Here is a 13,939-nt window from a genome sequence, read left to right on the forward strand (position 1 = left end):
GGGCATGTGTGTATGCATGTGCCTGTGTGTTTGTGTGTGTGTGTGTGTGTGTGTGTGTGTGTCTTTCATTCAACTGGGTTCCTTATGTTACTCACATTTGGGAAATGCCGCTGCAGGATCCTGTGCTTGCTGGAGGTATCCTTGGGGTGGGGCCCGGGTGTGTCAAGGTGTCCCATGTGGGGACAGTAATAACGTGGGGTGGTGGAAATCCCCTCTGCACCCGGCACTTAGCCCGTTCACCTGAAGTCCCACCTCCCTACCGATAGCAGCTCCCGCTGTTCACATCCTGTTTCTTGAAATCCAATCGAACGCCTTCACTCCCTATAAAACCCCACTCCTGAGAGGAATCAGCGACCTCCCTGGTCCCTCTCCCCGGGACCACGGAACCTCGCCCAGGAGCTGAATAAATTGGCATCTAATATTATGGTGCTGGCCTCAGTTTCCTCGTTTTTAACTCGGCAATAAACCTACAGAGACTAAACTTTACAGTAAGTAATGCAGTTTGCGTGCACACCAAGTGGTTTAGTTCGTGAGTTCGCGTTCCTCCCAACTCACTATTTCGCCTCAAACAGTTGCTATTACTGTAAGATGCATTCAGGATGAAGTAGGATGAAGGCGGATCGGCGAGGTGGCTGGCAGTGGGCAAAAGTCACAACAGGAAGGGGCTTGGAGGTTTCCTTTTATCCTTTCATTCTGCAACCTCACCTCCAGTTTTCCCAGGTCAGAGGCCAGGGCGCAGAATCAGGTCGCGGAGGAGTGCGGTGCGCGCCCGTGGTCACTAGAGGGCGCGGAAGCGCCGGCCCTGGGGAAGGCTGAGCCGGTAGGCGGGATCGCCTGCGAGTTTGTTGATTTATTCTCAGGGATTTGGGAATTCTAGAATTCTTCAGTTTAGCACTTTCCACTGACAGTATTCTAAAATCATTACACACAGTCACTGCAGGGCTGAGGGGGACCCTTAAATAACCAGAAATGCCACTCGGGTCACTGTCCACATTTGCCTTCCCGGTTATGGTGCTAACGGTGCCAGATGGTCCCAAATGGATCAAGGTTTACTGTTTTAATTCTTCATTCAAACTGCAGCTCAGGGATACGTTCTCAGGGGCCTCAGCGTGTGTGTGTGTGTGTGTGTCTGTGTGTGCATGTGCACATGTGAAGTGTGTGTGTCTGTTATGTGTGTATGTGTGAACGTGTGAGTGTGTATGTGTGGGATGTGCGTGTGTGTGATTTTGTGTACGTATGTGTGTATATGCGTATGTGTGTGTGTTTATGTGTATGTGGGGGGCATGTGTGTATGCATGGGTATGTGTGTGCACATGTGAAGTGTATGTGTCTTATGTGTGTATGTGTGTGTGAACATGTGTGTGAGTGTATGTGGGATGTGTGTGTATGTGTGTATGCGTATGGGGGCATGTGTGTATGCATGTGCCTGTGTGTGTGTGTGCGCGCGTGCGTGCTGTGTGTGTATGTGCACGTGAAGTGTGTGTGTCTGTTATGTGTGTATGTGTGAACATGTGTGAGTGTGTATGTGTGGGATGTGCGTGTGTGTGATTTTGTGTACTTATGTGTGTATATGCGTATGTGTGTGTGTGTTTATGTGTATGTGGGGGGGCATGTGTGTATGCATGGGTATGTGTGTGCACATGCGAAGTGTATGTGTCTTATGTATGTGTCTGTGTGTGTGAACATGTGTGTGAGTGTATGTGGGATGTGCGTGTATGTGATTTTGTGTATGTGTGTATGTGTGTGTATGTGTGTGTTTATGCATATGGGGGCATGTGTGTATGCATGTGCCTATGTGTTTGTGTCTGTGTGTATGTGTGAGAGTGTGTTTGTGTGTCTTTCATTCAACTGGGTTCCTTATGTTACTCACATTTGGGAAATGCCGCTGCAGGATCCTGTGCTTGCTAGAGGTATCCTTGGGGTGGAGCCCGGGTGTGTCAAAGTGTCCCATGTGGGGACAGTAATGTAGGGTGTCAGGAGCTGTCCAGGGAGGAGAGTGAACGTGGTGCGGCTGGCCACTGTGGAGGCAGTGTGGTGTAGTCAGAGGTTCATGGACTTTGGGGTGCTGAACCTGACCCAAAGCAGCCTGGTAACCTTGGGCAAATGTCTCACCACTGTGCCTAGGCCTCCAGGATTGCCATCAGGGTGAAAGGAGGTAGTAGAGGTAAGGAATGTCATCTCTCCCTCTTCTTTCGCCGGTCCTCTCCCTCCCTTCCCAGCCCCTCTGTCGCTCTGCCTCTTTCCATCCCACTTTCCCCATCCTTTCTCTGTTTCTCTACCTTCCTTCACCTCTCTTCTTTCTCCCTCATTCCTCCTCCCTCTTGTCTCTCTTCCCTTTTCTGTCTTCCCTTCCCTTTCTCTCCTCCCTGTTCTTTCTTTCCTTCTCTCTCCCTCCCTTGCTTCCTCTCTTCTCTCTTTCCCTTTCACTCTCTCCTTCCCCTTCTCTTCCTCCCTTTCTCTCTCTCCCCCATCTTTCTTTGCTCCTCACTCTCCATCCCCTTTTCTCTCTCCCTATCCCTTCTCCCATTTTCTCCTTCCCTTTCTCTCCTTCTTTTTTATTTTTGAGACAGGGTCTCGCTCTGTTGCCCACGCTGGAGTCCAGTGGTGAAAGCTCACTACAACCTCCGCCTCCCAAGTTCAAGTGATCCTCCCACCTCTGCTTCCCAAATAGCTGAGACTGCAGGCTTGCGCCACCACGCCCAGCTGATTTTTGTATTTTTAGTAGAGACAAGGTTTTGCCGTGTTGACCAGTCTGGTCTCAAACTCCTTGGCTCAAGTGATCTGCCAACCTCGGCCTCCCGAAGTGCTGGCGTTTCAGGTGTGATGCCCCATGCCCGGCCCCTCTCTCTCTTCCCCCTCTGTCTCCTTCCCTTGCTCCCTCACTTCCCTTTTGTCCCTTCTCCCTCTCTTTTTCTCTCTTTTCTTCTTTCTGCCGCTCCGTCTCTCAATCTCTCCCAGTCTTCCCAGGTTCAGAATGGTTTCCCATTTCTTTTTCTGGCAGTTAACATGCTATATTATCATCATTTACTTGTTACATGTCTCTCTAGACTGTGGCCTCAATAGGGACAAAGGACAAGGAGTTTGTATCTGATTCTAAGGGAATGGGAAGTGGACAGTGGGTATTTGAGTGGACAGTGGAAAGATCGGGTTTTCGTTTTCAGAGGCTGGCTCTTGCTGCTGTTGGCTGCTGTGTGGAGAGGAGGCAGGGAGGGCACAGGGGCACGGCGAGCCTGTAGGGGCCGGCTTGTAGCCTGGACTGAGGTGGGAATGGCAGAGAAGAAGAGAAGTTGACAAGGCAGGACCTGGTTTTACACGGAACTCTTAGAGCCTGCTGATGGATGAGGGGCGTAGTCAGGGAAAAGCAATATTCAGGAATCCAGGAGAACTCCAAGGTTTTGGCCTGGCCAAGTGGGCTGATGACGTTGTCTTTTGCGAAGATAGTAAAAGACAGATGGGGAGCAGATTTCGGGTAAAAAGCAAGAGTTCTGTCTTGCACACATCATATTTGGATTGCCAGTTGCAGGTAGATTCAGCAAGTGCTCTGTTCCACGCCTGACTCTGGAGTTCTAGGAGAATTTAGGATTGGGGATATAAAATTGCGGTTCATTGACATTCAGATGTTGTATGAAGCCCCAGAGCTAGCTGAGACCCCCTGGGGAGAGTAATCTCACATAGTGAAGAAAACATGACCCCGGCCCAGCCCAGAGACTGTGACATGCCCAGTATTGAAACTTAAGCAGAAGAGTTGGAGCGAAGAAAGGAGGCCAAGGAGGAGCCGCCAGTGAGTCGTCAAAACCAGTAGCACATGGGGTCTCAACGTGAAGAAACGAAAGCATTTAAGCAGAGTAAAAATTCTGGCAAACACTGCTGAGAGGTCAGATTTCACACGAACACAGGTGGGCAAATCACTGTCACTTAGCAGGCTCAGCTACCTGTCACAGCCCCCTTCCCCACGCCCATTCCCACCTCAGATAGCACCTCAGAATCCTTTTCAACACAGTGTTCTTTTTTCTTTTATTATTTTGTTTTCTTTGGGGGATGGAGTCTCATTCTGTCTCCCAGAGTGGAGTGCAGTGGTGCAATCTCAGCTCACTGCAACCTCTGCCAGGTTCGAGCCCTTCGCCTGCCGCAGCCTGGGATCACAGGTACCTGCCACCACACCGGGCTAATTTTTGTAGTTTTAGTAGACATAGGGTTTCACCATGTTGGCTAGACTGGTCTTGAGCTCCTGACGTCAGGTGATCTGCCTGCCTCGGCCTCCCAGAGTGCTAGGATTACAGTGATCCACTGCGCACAGCCCATGCATTTATTTCTAATTTTTGCCATTGACAGTGGGGGAAAAATCAACACAGTGTTTCTGGAAACCACTACTCTGGATGGAAATGGGACGTAAATGAGATCTATTTGCCATTCTTCATATGATCTCATCTCTCAGCTTTCTGGATGAAGACATTGCATCCTGTAGAGATAGTTACCCTGGCGATACTTCACCACTAGGCATCCAGTCTTCACCTTTCAGTCCAGCAGTGTAGTAGTAAGGCCGTGTGAAAAGACATATTTGTGTGGCTTCTATGACTTTTTTGTGGAATCCTCGTGTTGTTAGTCAGGGTTCTCCAGAGAAATAGATGGGATATAAAGATGAAAAGACAGATACATGGACAAATAAAGAGGTGGTAGATAGATATAAATATATCTAGAAACATAGACAGATGATAATGAGATAGATAAATAGATAGAAACCTGTTATTATTTATTGATTGATTTTTTGGGGATTGAGTCTCTGTTGCCCAGGCTGGAGTGCAATGGCACAATCTTGGCTCACTGCAACCTCAGACTCCAGGGTTCAAGCGATTCTCCTGCCTCAGCCTCCTGAGTAGCTGGGATTATAGGCATGCACCACCATGCCTGGCTAATTTTTGTATTTTTAGTAGAGATGGGGTTTTAGTAGAGACGGGGTTTTGCCATGTTGTCCAGGCAGGTCTCGAACACGTGACCTCAGGTGATCTACCCGCTTCAGCCTTTCCAAGTGCTGGGATTACACGCATGAGCCACCGTGCCCAGCCTGATAGATAGTAATCTTTTAATAAATGTTTTAAGGAATTGGCTACAGTGATTGTAGAGACAGACAAGTAAAAAATTTGCAGGGCTGGCTGGCAGGCTGGAGACTCAGAGAATGAGGCTGAGAACAGCCTGCTGTCAGCATTCCGTTTTTCTTTGGGAAGGTCAGTCTGTTCTTGAAGGCCTTCCAGATAATTGATTGGATAAGGCCCACCCACACTACGGTGAGTCCTCTGCTTCACCCGAAGTCTACTGATCTACATGTTAATGTCGCCTAACAAATCTCTCACAGAAACATCTAGAGTCATGTTTGACCAAATATCTGTCTGCCGTGGCCTCGCCAAGTGGATACACAAAATGAACCATCACACGTTGGTTGACGTTGGTTATTTCTAATAAACTGAACTAAAAGTGGTCCCGTTTGATGCTGGGACGAGGGGTGAGGGTAGAAAGAGCGAGAGTAGTGGATGCTGGCTGAGCCTTGCTGAGGAAGCACTCCTCCGCCTGCCACGGTGAACTTGGCTTTGGTGATTCTAAAGGCCCTGAAAAACTGAGTACCCGCATAAAAAAGCAGTAGCAGCTGCAATTTACTGAGCACTTACTATGTACCTTTTACTATTACATCCTGCTAAGGGCTTTTTATGATTTATCTTGTTTGAAATTACTCTGGCCCCATCTGGCAGACACAGTGCACTTGCCCTGCCTGGGGTGAGCTACTTCTGGAGGTCTCTAACCCAGGACGTTGGTTGGACACAAGCCTCCTGTCTCTGGGGCCCACAAATCTTTCTGCTCCCCCAGCTCCACAGATTGGGGATTGGGAAATGTTTGAAATGTTTTTCTTTTTGTTTCTTTCTTTTTTTTTCTTTTCTTTTTTCTTTCTTTTTATTTTTATTTTTATTTTTTTGAGATGGAGTCTTGCTCTATTACCAGGCTGGAGTACCAAGATACAATCTTGGCTCACTGCAACCTCTGCCTCCGCGGAGGGTTCAAGCGGTAATTCCCCTGCCTCAGCCTCCTGAGTAGCTGAGACTACAAGTGTGCACCACCACACCAGCCTAATTTTTTTTGTATTTTAGTAGAGACAGGGTTTCACCATAGCCAGGATGGTCTTGATCTCCTGACTTTGTGATCCATCTGCCTCTGCCTCCTAAAGTGCTGGGATTACAGACGTGAGCCACCACGCCTGGCCCTGGGGAATGTTTTTCAAGAGAGATGAGGGGCAGGAGTTTCTCTTCTCTTTTCTTAGCTTTCACTCAAAGCTTTTTGTGCTCTTCATTTCCCCAGGGGCTTAGGCTTTTGAAACCAAATCCTGGAAGACTTCTTTGTTCTCAGCTCTCTCTTCTGCCTGATCCCTCTCTAGAGTGGGCCTAGCTGTTTGATGAGGGAAGGGCACAGGGGGACTTTTCCTGGAAGAAGAAGTTGGTTAATATTTTTAAGACGCCACCTTATTGGTGGCAATCGATCGTGTCAGCTCATCTCCATTTCCTGGCCATATATTTTAGCTTTGTTTTTTTGTTTGTTTTTTTGAGGTGGAGTCTTGGTTTGTCACTGAGGCTGGAGTGCAATGGTGTGATCTCGGCGCACTGCAACCTCTGCCACCTGGGTTCAAGTGATTCTTCTGCTTCAGCCTCCTGAGTAACTGGGACTATAGGCGCATGCCAACACGCGCTGGCTAATTTTTGTATTTTTAGTAGAGATGAGGTTTCACCATGCTGGCCAGACTGGTCTCGAACTCCTGATCTCGTTATCTGCCCACCTCAGCTTCCCAAAGGGCTGGGATTACAGGCGTGAGCCACTGTGCCTGGCCTATTTTGCTTTCTTTTCCCCTCCATCCCTGCTTCCCTGCTGCCACCATAATGTCATAAAGGAAGGGAGATGAGTTCAGAGCTTTGAATATTCCTGACTGTTACCGATTTAAGGCAATTCTACAGGCTCCTGTTTTATAAGAGAAAAAGAATTCAGGGAAACTTTTCTGGAATGTGGCTTTATGTTCATGTTCTACCCACCCCTCTCTCTCTTGCCTCAAAACTAAAGGGAGCTGGTAGCAACCACCCTGCTTTGCAGCTCAGCTGGTAGAATGCCTGGAGAGCAGCCAGTGGCCTGGGTTCAATCTCCTGATAAGTCATCAATTTCTTTCTCACCCAAAACATCTGGTTTGGGATCCTGAGTTATGAGCTAATATGAAATATAAAAGTTTATAGCATCACATATATAATGCTGTTGATTAGAAACATCAAGAAAAGTAATTGACTGGAAGGGACTTGGTGTGACCAGCTGCTTGAACATCTGGATGGACTCCAAAGGGCCTGAATTGAATTCCCAATTCATCCATTCGTTCTTGGCCAGCAGTATCTGGTTTGGGATCTTTAAAGATTTGACTCTCCTTCTTGGCGATGGCTTTTTCTCAGCACTTTATATATAAGCATGTGAATCTGTGTCTTGGTGAACTGAAAAAAAAGGTGAAATAAAATCATTGTGGTTTTTATCTTCTCTTGCATCTGTTCATTAGACATTTATAGTTTTTATGATTTCCCTAGCCTCAGTGTGCTACCAACGGCGAGCACTCGGGGGCAGTGTACACTCACGTTTTTCCTCCGTGGGCTAAGATTTGTGAAGAATGCCCCAATCCACTTCTCCATCTGCTTTACAGTTGAGATGCCCAGGAGCTCGGCATGGGGCTTTGTTCCCAGAAAGCTTCTCTGAGCTACGTTACTTAGATACATCCGTAGAATCCCTCAGTCAGCTTCATCCCTGTGGCCTATAGCCTGAAGTTAACCAAGACTTTTGTGTGTGTGTGTGATACCCTATGTTCTGTTTGCCGAATAGCAGCCTCTCCTTCCTTTCTGTTTTCTGTTGGGTTCGGTTCCTGCCAGAACAACATGGATTTTCCCATCTCCCCTGACACATGTGGGTCCAGGGTTTAAGCAGGGCAGTCATTTCCTTACTGGAACCTCTTCTCAAACAACTTCTTCCCAGGTTGTCAGGCAGAAAGTAAGTTGCATCTCCTGTGCCAACTCAGGATGAGGTAGCTGCTTGCAGGATTGTTTTGAGGCCTCAGGGTCCAGGCTCAAGAGCGAGAATGCTATGCTCAATTGGCAATGCCTGTCTGCTTCCTTCTTCCTTCCCTCCCTTCCCTTCCTTCCCTCCCCCCTCCCTCCCTCCCCCTCCTTCCTTCCTTTCTTCCTTCTTTCCTTCCTTCCTTCCTTCCTTCCTTCCTTCCTTTCGTTCCTCCCCTGCTCCTTCCTTCCCTTTGCCCCTCCACTCCTTCCTTTTTTCCTTTTTTGCTTATTGAATTCCTTCGAAGAGCCAGGTACTGGGCTGAGCATTTCAATAGTGGACAGGATCGTCTTGGTTTCTGCCCTCACAAAATTTGCCCATGGGAGAGGCAGTGAAAAAAAATCTGGGCACATGGTAAGCCCTGTGCTAAGGAAGAAGCCCCGTGCTGCGGGGCACACGAAAGAGGTACCCCACCCAGGCTTGGGCATGAGCGATTAAACAGGGATGCATACAATAAAACCAAGGAGGGAAGGGAGGGGAAGAGTCAAGGGTTAAGGGGGAAATATTAGAGCAGAAAAATACACGCAGGCAGCTCTTGCTTTTCACTTTGCTGCTCTGACTTAGTCTTTTGTTTGGAAACCACACGCATCCCTCACCTGTGGATGTCTTCGGTGGCTTTGGGGTACTGGAGTGGCAATGTCTACGGCCTGCAGGAACCAGGCAGACAATGCGGGTAATCCAGAGGACCACAGCAAGCGAAGTTCCTGTGCTCCCTGTGAGGTGTGGTGCTCCATCGTGGGACGGGCAACGGTGGCTCTGGAAAATGCAGGCTCAGACAGGGTCAGATCATGGGACCATTTTGCAATGGAGACTGAGAACTAGATTTTATGTGAAATTTCCTGAAAACATTTATTAACGCATTACGGGCCAAAATGCTTAGGCATGAAGGCAGATTTGGGCCCCTGGGGATCTCTGGCCTAAGGGCGCCTTTGCGTCCACGGCCGCCACCTAGTGATGGGTGTGGGTTGCTGTACTCTTTGTTTTTCTGTAACAACAGCCAGAACCAACTTCCTTCCTTGCTCCCTTCTTAAATTTGCTTTTGATTATTAAAAAAAAAAGAAAAAAAAAGTTATGAAATGTTTAAAGTGCGACCCTGATGGCAGTTTTTCGCCTTTCTCCTCCGGAAATCAGTGAAATTGAGGGGGTGATGTTGAGAGGGTGCTGTTCAGTAAGTGGGGGGCGATGACAGAGACAGGCTTGAGCACCTGCTTTGCTGATGTGAGCTTGCAGGCTGATTCCAGTCGATCGGATGAAATATGATTAACACCTTGACCTGTCTGGATTCCAAATCCGGCGACTCTGAGTGTTCCTTTAATACGATTCCATCGTGAGAGTGGGCCTTGTCAGCCAGGGTCTCCAGAGGCATAGGGCTTTTTCTGAATGGGCTTCATGGTGGTCTTTGAGCTCCCTCGAAATTGTGTGCAAAAGTGTTTGCTTGTGCATTTTTCTTGGAGAGAGCTGCTAGCCTGAATCAGATTCTCAAAGGGCTTATAACTCAGGAAGGGGAAAGGCAAGGCTGAAAAATGGGTTTCTCAAACTGAGTACCCCAATGCTTGTTAAAATGCAGGTTGTGGCCGGGCTAGGTGGCTCATGCCTGTAATCCCAGCACATTGGGAGGCCTAGGCAGGCGAATTATCTGAGGTCAGGAGTTCAAGATCAGCCTGGCCAACATGGTGAAACACTGTCGACTAAAAATACAAAAATTAGCTGGCATGGTAGTGGGTGCATGTAATCCCAGCCACTCGGGAGGCTGAGAAAGAAGAATCACTTGAATCTGGGAGGCACAGGTTGCGGTGAGCTGAAGTCGTGCCACTGCATTGCAGTCTGGGCGACAGAGGGAGACTCCGTCTCAAAAAAAAAAAAAAAAAAAAGCAGATTGCTGGGTCCCAAGCTCAAATTTCTGATTCAGGTAGGAGTTGGGTGGGACTTCAGAAATTGCCTTTCTAGCAAGTTCCCAGGTGATGAGATCACAGGGTAAGGATTCCTGGTGGAAGGTAGCGGCCCTTAGAGAACATGTCTCACGCATTATGTTCTGATGCTGGAACTCATAGTTGGATGTCTTGCTTTCAAGTATGAAGCCATAAAAATAAAAAGCACTATGTTTTATTTCTCGATGCCACCTAATTCCTAATTCCATGCTTTGCTATGTCAAAAATAGTTTAAAAATTCTGGGCAACAACTCTTCCTTTTAGATGTTTGACTTAATGATTTGCCACTTAGAAGCCAAAAGACAGTGAGCTGACTTCTGGAGAATGGGAGGCTGGGGAGTGTGATGGTGCCATAACAAGGATAGGCAGTATCTAGGGGCAATGTAATCATATATATGTTAAGAATATATTGCATGGCTGGGTGCAGTGGCTCATGCCTGTAATCGCAACACTTTGGGAGGTTAAGGTGGGCAGACCACAAGGTCAGGAGTTTGAGACCAGCCTGACCAACATGGTGAAACCCCCTCTCTACTAAAAATACAAAAATTAGCCAGGCATGGTGGCGCACATCTGTAATCCCAGCTACTTGGGAGGCTGAGGCAGGAGAATTGCTTGAACTCAGTAGGCAGAGGTTGCAGTAAGCCGAGATTGCACCACTGTACTCCAGCCTGGGTGACAGAGTAAGACTCTGTCTCAAAAAAAAAAAAAAAAAAAAAAAAGAATATATTGTATATCCTTAAAGTTGCAAGGAACACTCAAGGTCTCTGGTTCTGGACTCCAGGCAGGTCAAGGTGTTAATCGTATTTCATTCAGTCAATTGGAATCAGCCTGCAAGCGGCGGAGATGTTCACTACCTGTTTACCTCCATACTGGTGTCATTGCTCTAGAATTTGCTCAGAGGAATATCTTGGTGGTGGTTGCATGAATTGGTTCTGAGGGACATCTCCCATGTCCCCTTAGTACCCTTGTATGATGCACCTAAAATTTGTCTAAGGAATGACCAAGACCCCTTTCAACTCTAGGAATTTCTGAAATCTGTGAAGTGACACATCAGAATTTTTAAATCCTATTTCCAGGTAATCTTTGTCCACCTGCTATGTCTGCTTGTTTGGAGACAGCTCATAGCCTTCTGCTGAGAAAATCACCTTGACATAGGGAAAATCATCATCCAAAAGCAATTCAGTCCTCATTCCATGCTAGATGCCCTCCTTGCCAAGGGCACTAAATGTGCCAACAGATATCAATGTGCTCTGGGAATTCTCATTTGCATAGTGTGAGACCCCAAGAAGAATGGGGATCCAGGCCTCCCATCCCTCTCTCCATGGAAGCTGGGAAGGTTCCAAGTTTCTAACACAGCACTCGCGGGTGGCCAGAGCTTTGTGGAAGCAGTAGGGTATCTGGCCTGCAGAGTCTGGCAGAAGTCCTTCATCACCTGACTTCTATCTCCACCTTCTCTGTTTTGAACTTTCCCTGTCTGCCTGCAAAATGGAAAGGTGGATGTTTGCCTCTTGAGGTTGTTGTTTGAGGAAGTGGAATAGTACACATGAAAGGGCTTTGAGTTCTCTGTGAAGTGGGCTCTGCAAAGTAGGAGAGGGTGGGTGGAATTTTCCAGATGGCAGAAATAATAGCCCTCTAAGAGGTTAGGACTTTCCAGGACTTTGGTTGTGCCCAGATGTACCTAATGATTTAGATGGTGGGATCTCTTTGCAGCCTGTGGGTAAAGGGCAAAGTACTCATGGATGGGGTAAGCAAATGCCTCCCTAACTTAGGGAGAATGGAATTTTTCTTTCTTTCTTTGTTTCTTTTTTTTTTTTTGAGACAGAGTTTTGCTCTTGTTGTACAGGCTGGAGTGCAGTGGGGTGATCTCGGCTCACTGCAGCCTCCACCTCCCGGGTTCAAGCAGTTCTCCTGCCTCAGCCTCCCAAGTAGTTGGCATTACAGGCACCTGCCACCATGCCCGGCTAATTTTTGTATTTTTAGTAGAGATGGGGTTTCACTGTGTTGGCCAGGTTGGTCTTGAACTCCTGACTTCAGGTGATCCACCTGCCTCGGCCTCCCAAAGTGCTGGGATTACAGGCATGAGCCACTGCACCCGGCCAGAAAATGGAGTTTTTTGAGGGGAAGTCACTTTGATCTTTGAGCTGCTCTGCCCTCCACTGGGTGCTGTATGCTGAGAGTTCTTGGCAGTGGGGAATGTATCAGTCCATTTTCACGCTGCTGATAAAGATATACCTGAGAATGGGAAGAAAAGAAGTTTAATTAGACTTACAGTTTCACGTGACTGGAGAGGTCTTAGAATCATGGCAGGAGGCAAAAGGCACATCTTACATGGTGGCAGCAAGAAAAAGGGAGAAGATGCAAAGGCAGAAACCCCTGATAAAATCATCAGATCTCATGAGACTTATTCACTACCATAATAACAGTATGGGGGAATTGCCCCCGTGCTTCAGATTATCTCCCACTGGGCCCCTCCCACAACATGTGGGAATTATAGGAGTATCATTCAAGATGAGATTTGGGTGGGCACACAGCCAAACCACATCAGGGAGATAGGGAAGGGCTGCTTTTATCCCTGTTCTTTTTGGAAGTAGAAGGGGGGATGTCTCAGCATTTTAGGAGAAAACGTGGACCAGGAAGCTTCTGGTTTCACAGAAGAGCAAGGAGGATGCCACTGCGGGACATTGCAGGTTTGCGCCAGCATCTAATGGTGTCCCAGCATTAGATGAAGGAGAGAGGTAGAGTCAGGTGGGGAAAGAGCCCTGGATGGGAGTCAAATTCCTCAGCTCTTGTCCCTGAACCTAGGTGTGATTTGGGACAACTCTCTTCTCTCTGAGACCCTCTTTCTGAAATTGGCCCAATTTCCTCATAGAACTGATATTTATGGCAAAAAAAAAAAAAAAAAAAAAAAAAAAAAAAAAAAAAAAAACAGAAATTGACCGTCTTGTTGAAATGTGAAATTTCCATTTGTCTCATATAAGTTCCTTCCTCAAGAAACCAACCATCAGGCAAGGGACTAAAACTTTCAGATCACTGCATCCAGATAGTGAAATGCCAGGCCCCTCATCCATCCTGATTGCTTCCTTACCCCTCCCTAGTTTCTGTTTTCTCATCTTCCCTGCCACATAAACCCCAATTTTAGTTTGTTGGAGAGACAGATTTGAGGTTGATCTCCCATTCTCCTTGGCTGCTGCATGTGATTAAAACCTTCTCCTGCTGGCAATACTTGCTGTCTCAGTAATTGGCTTTCTGTGCAGTGAGCAATGGGACCTAGGCAGAACCCTAAGCATTTTGGTAACATTTGCAGACCCATAAAGTGAGGGCATTGGATCTGATTCCTTAGTAAACATAGAAATCTAGCCTTCTTGCCTTTTGCTCTTTAATAAGGAGGATTAGAGAATTTAGAAGTTGAAAACAGTTTCCGTCTTTTTTTTTTAAAAAAAAAAACACAACTTGCTTTCAAGTTTATTGAGGTATCATTCCCATACATGAATACATCCATTTTATGTGAAGTAAATGAGTTCTGTCAGAGGCATATGCCTGAGTAAGCACTACCACAGTCAGGAGATAGAAGTTTTCCTCTCCCTGGGATGGTTCTCTCTGTCCCTTCCCAGGCAGTCCCCTCTTATCCTCCCCACCTGGTCTCAGGTGACCTCTGCCACTTCTGACTTAGATGAAGTGACTTAAACCTAACTTTTCCACATGCTCACTGTGTTAGTGCCCAATTGCTGCTGGGGAAAACTACCACACAGTTAGTAGCTCAACACAAATGTATTCACTTACAGTTTTGACTGTCAGAAGTCTAAAGTGGGTTGGCACAGCTGCCTTCCTTCCAGAAGCTCTAAAAAAGAATCTGTTTCCTTGACTTTTCCACCTTGTAGCTGCTTCCTGCATTCCCT

General features: G+C 47.2%; 1 protein-coding gene across 1 annotated transcript in view; it reads left to right on the forward strand.

Annotated features, from left to right (window-relative positions):
* Window positions 1–13,939, forward strand: part of LOC104651592 (uncharacterized) — a 226,075-nt gene that overhangs the window by 8,765 nt on the left and 203,371 nt on the right. The window lies entirely within an intron of this gene.

Source organism: Saimiri boliviensis, chromosome 17 (assembly GCF_048565385.1).
Source record: "Saimiri boliviensis isolate mSaiBol1 chromosome 17, mSaiBol1.pri, whole genome shotgun sequence".
Taxonomy (NCBI): Eukaryota; Metazoa; Chordata; class Mammalia; order Primates; family Cebidae; genus Saimiri; species Saimiri boliviensis.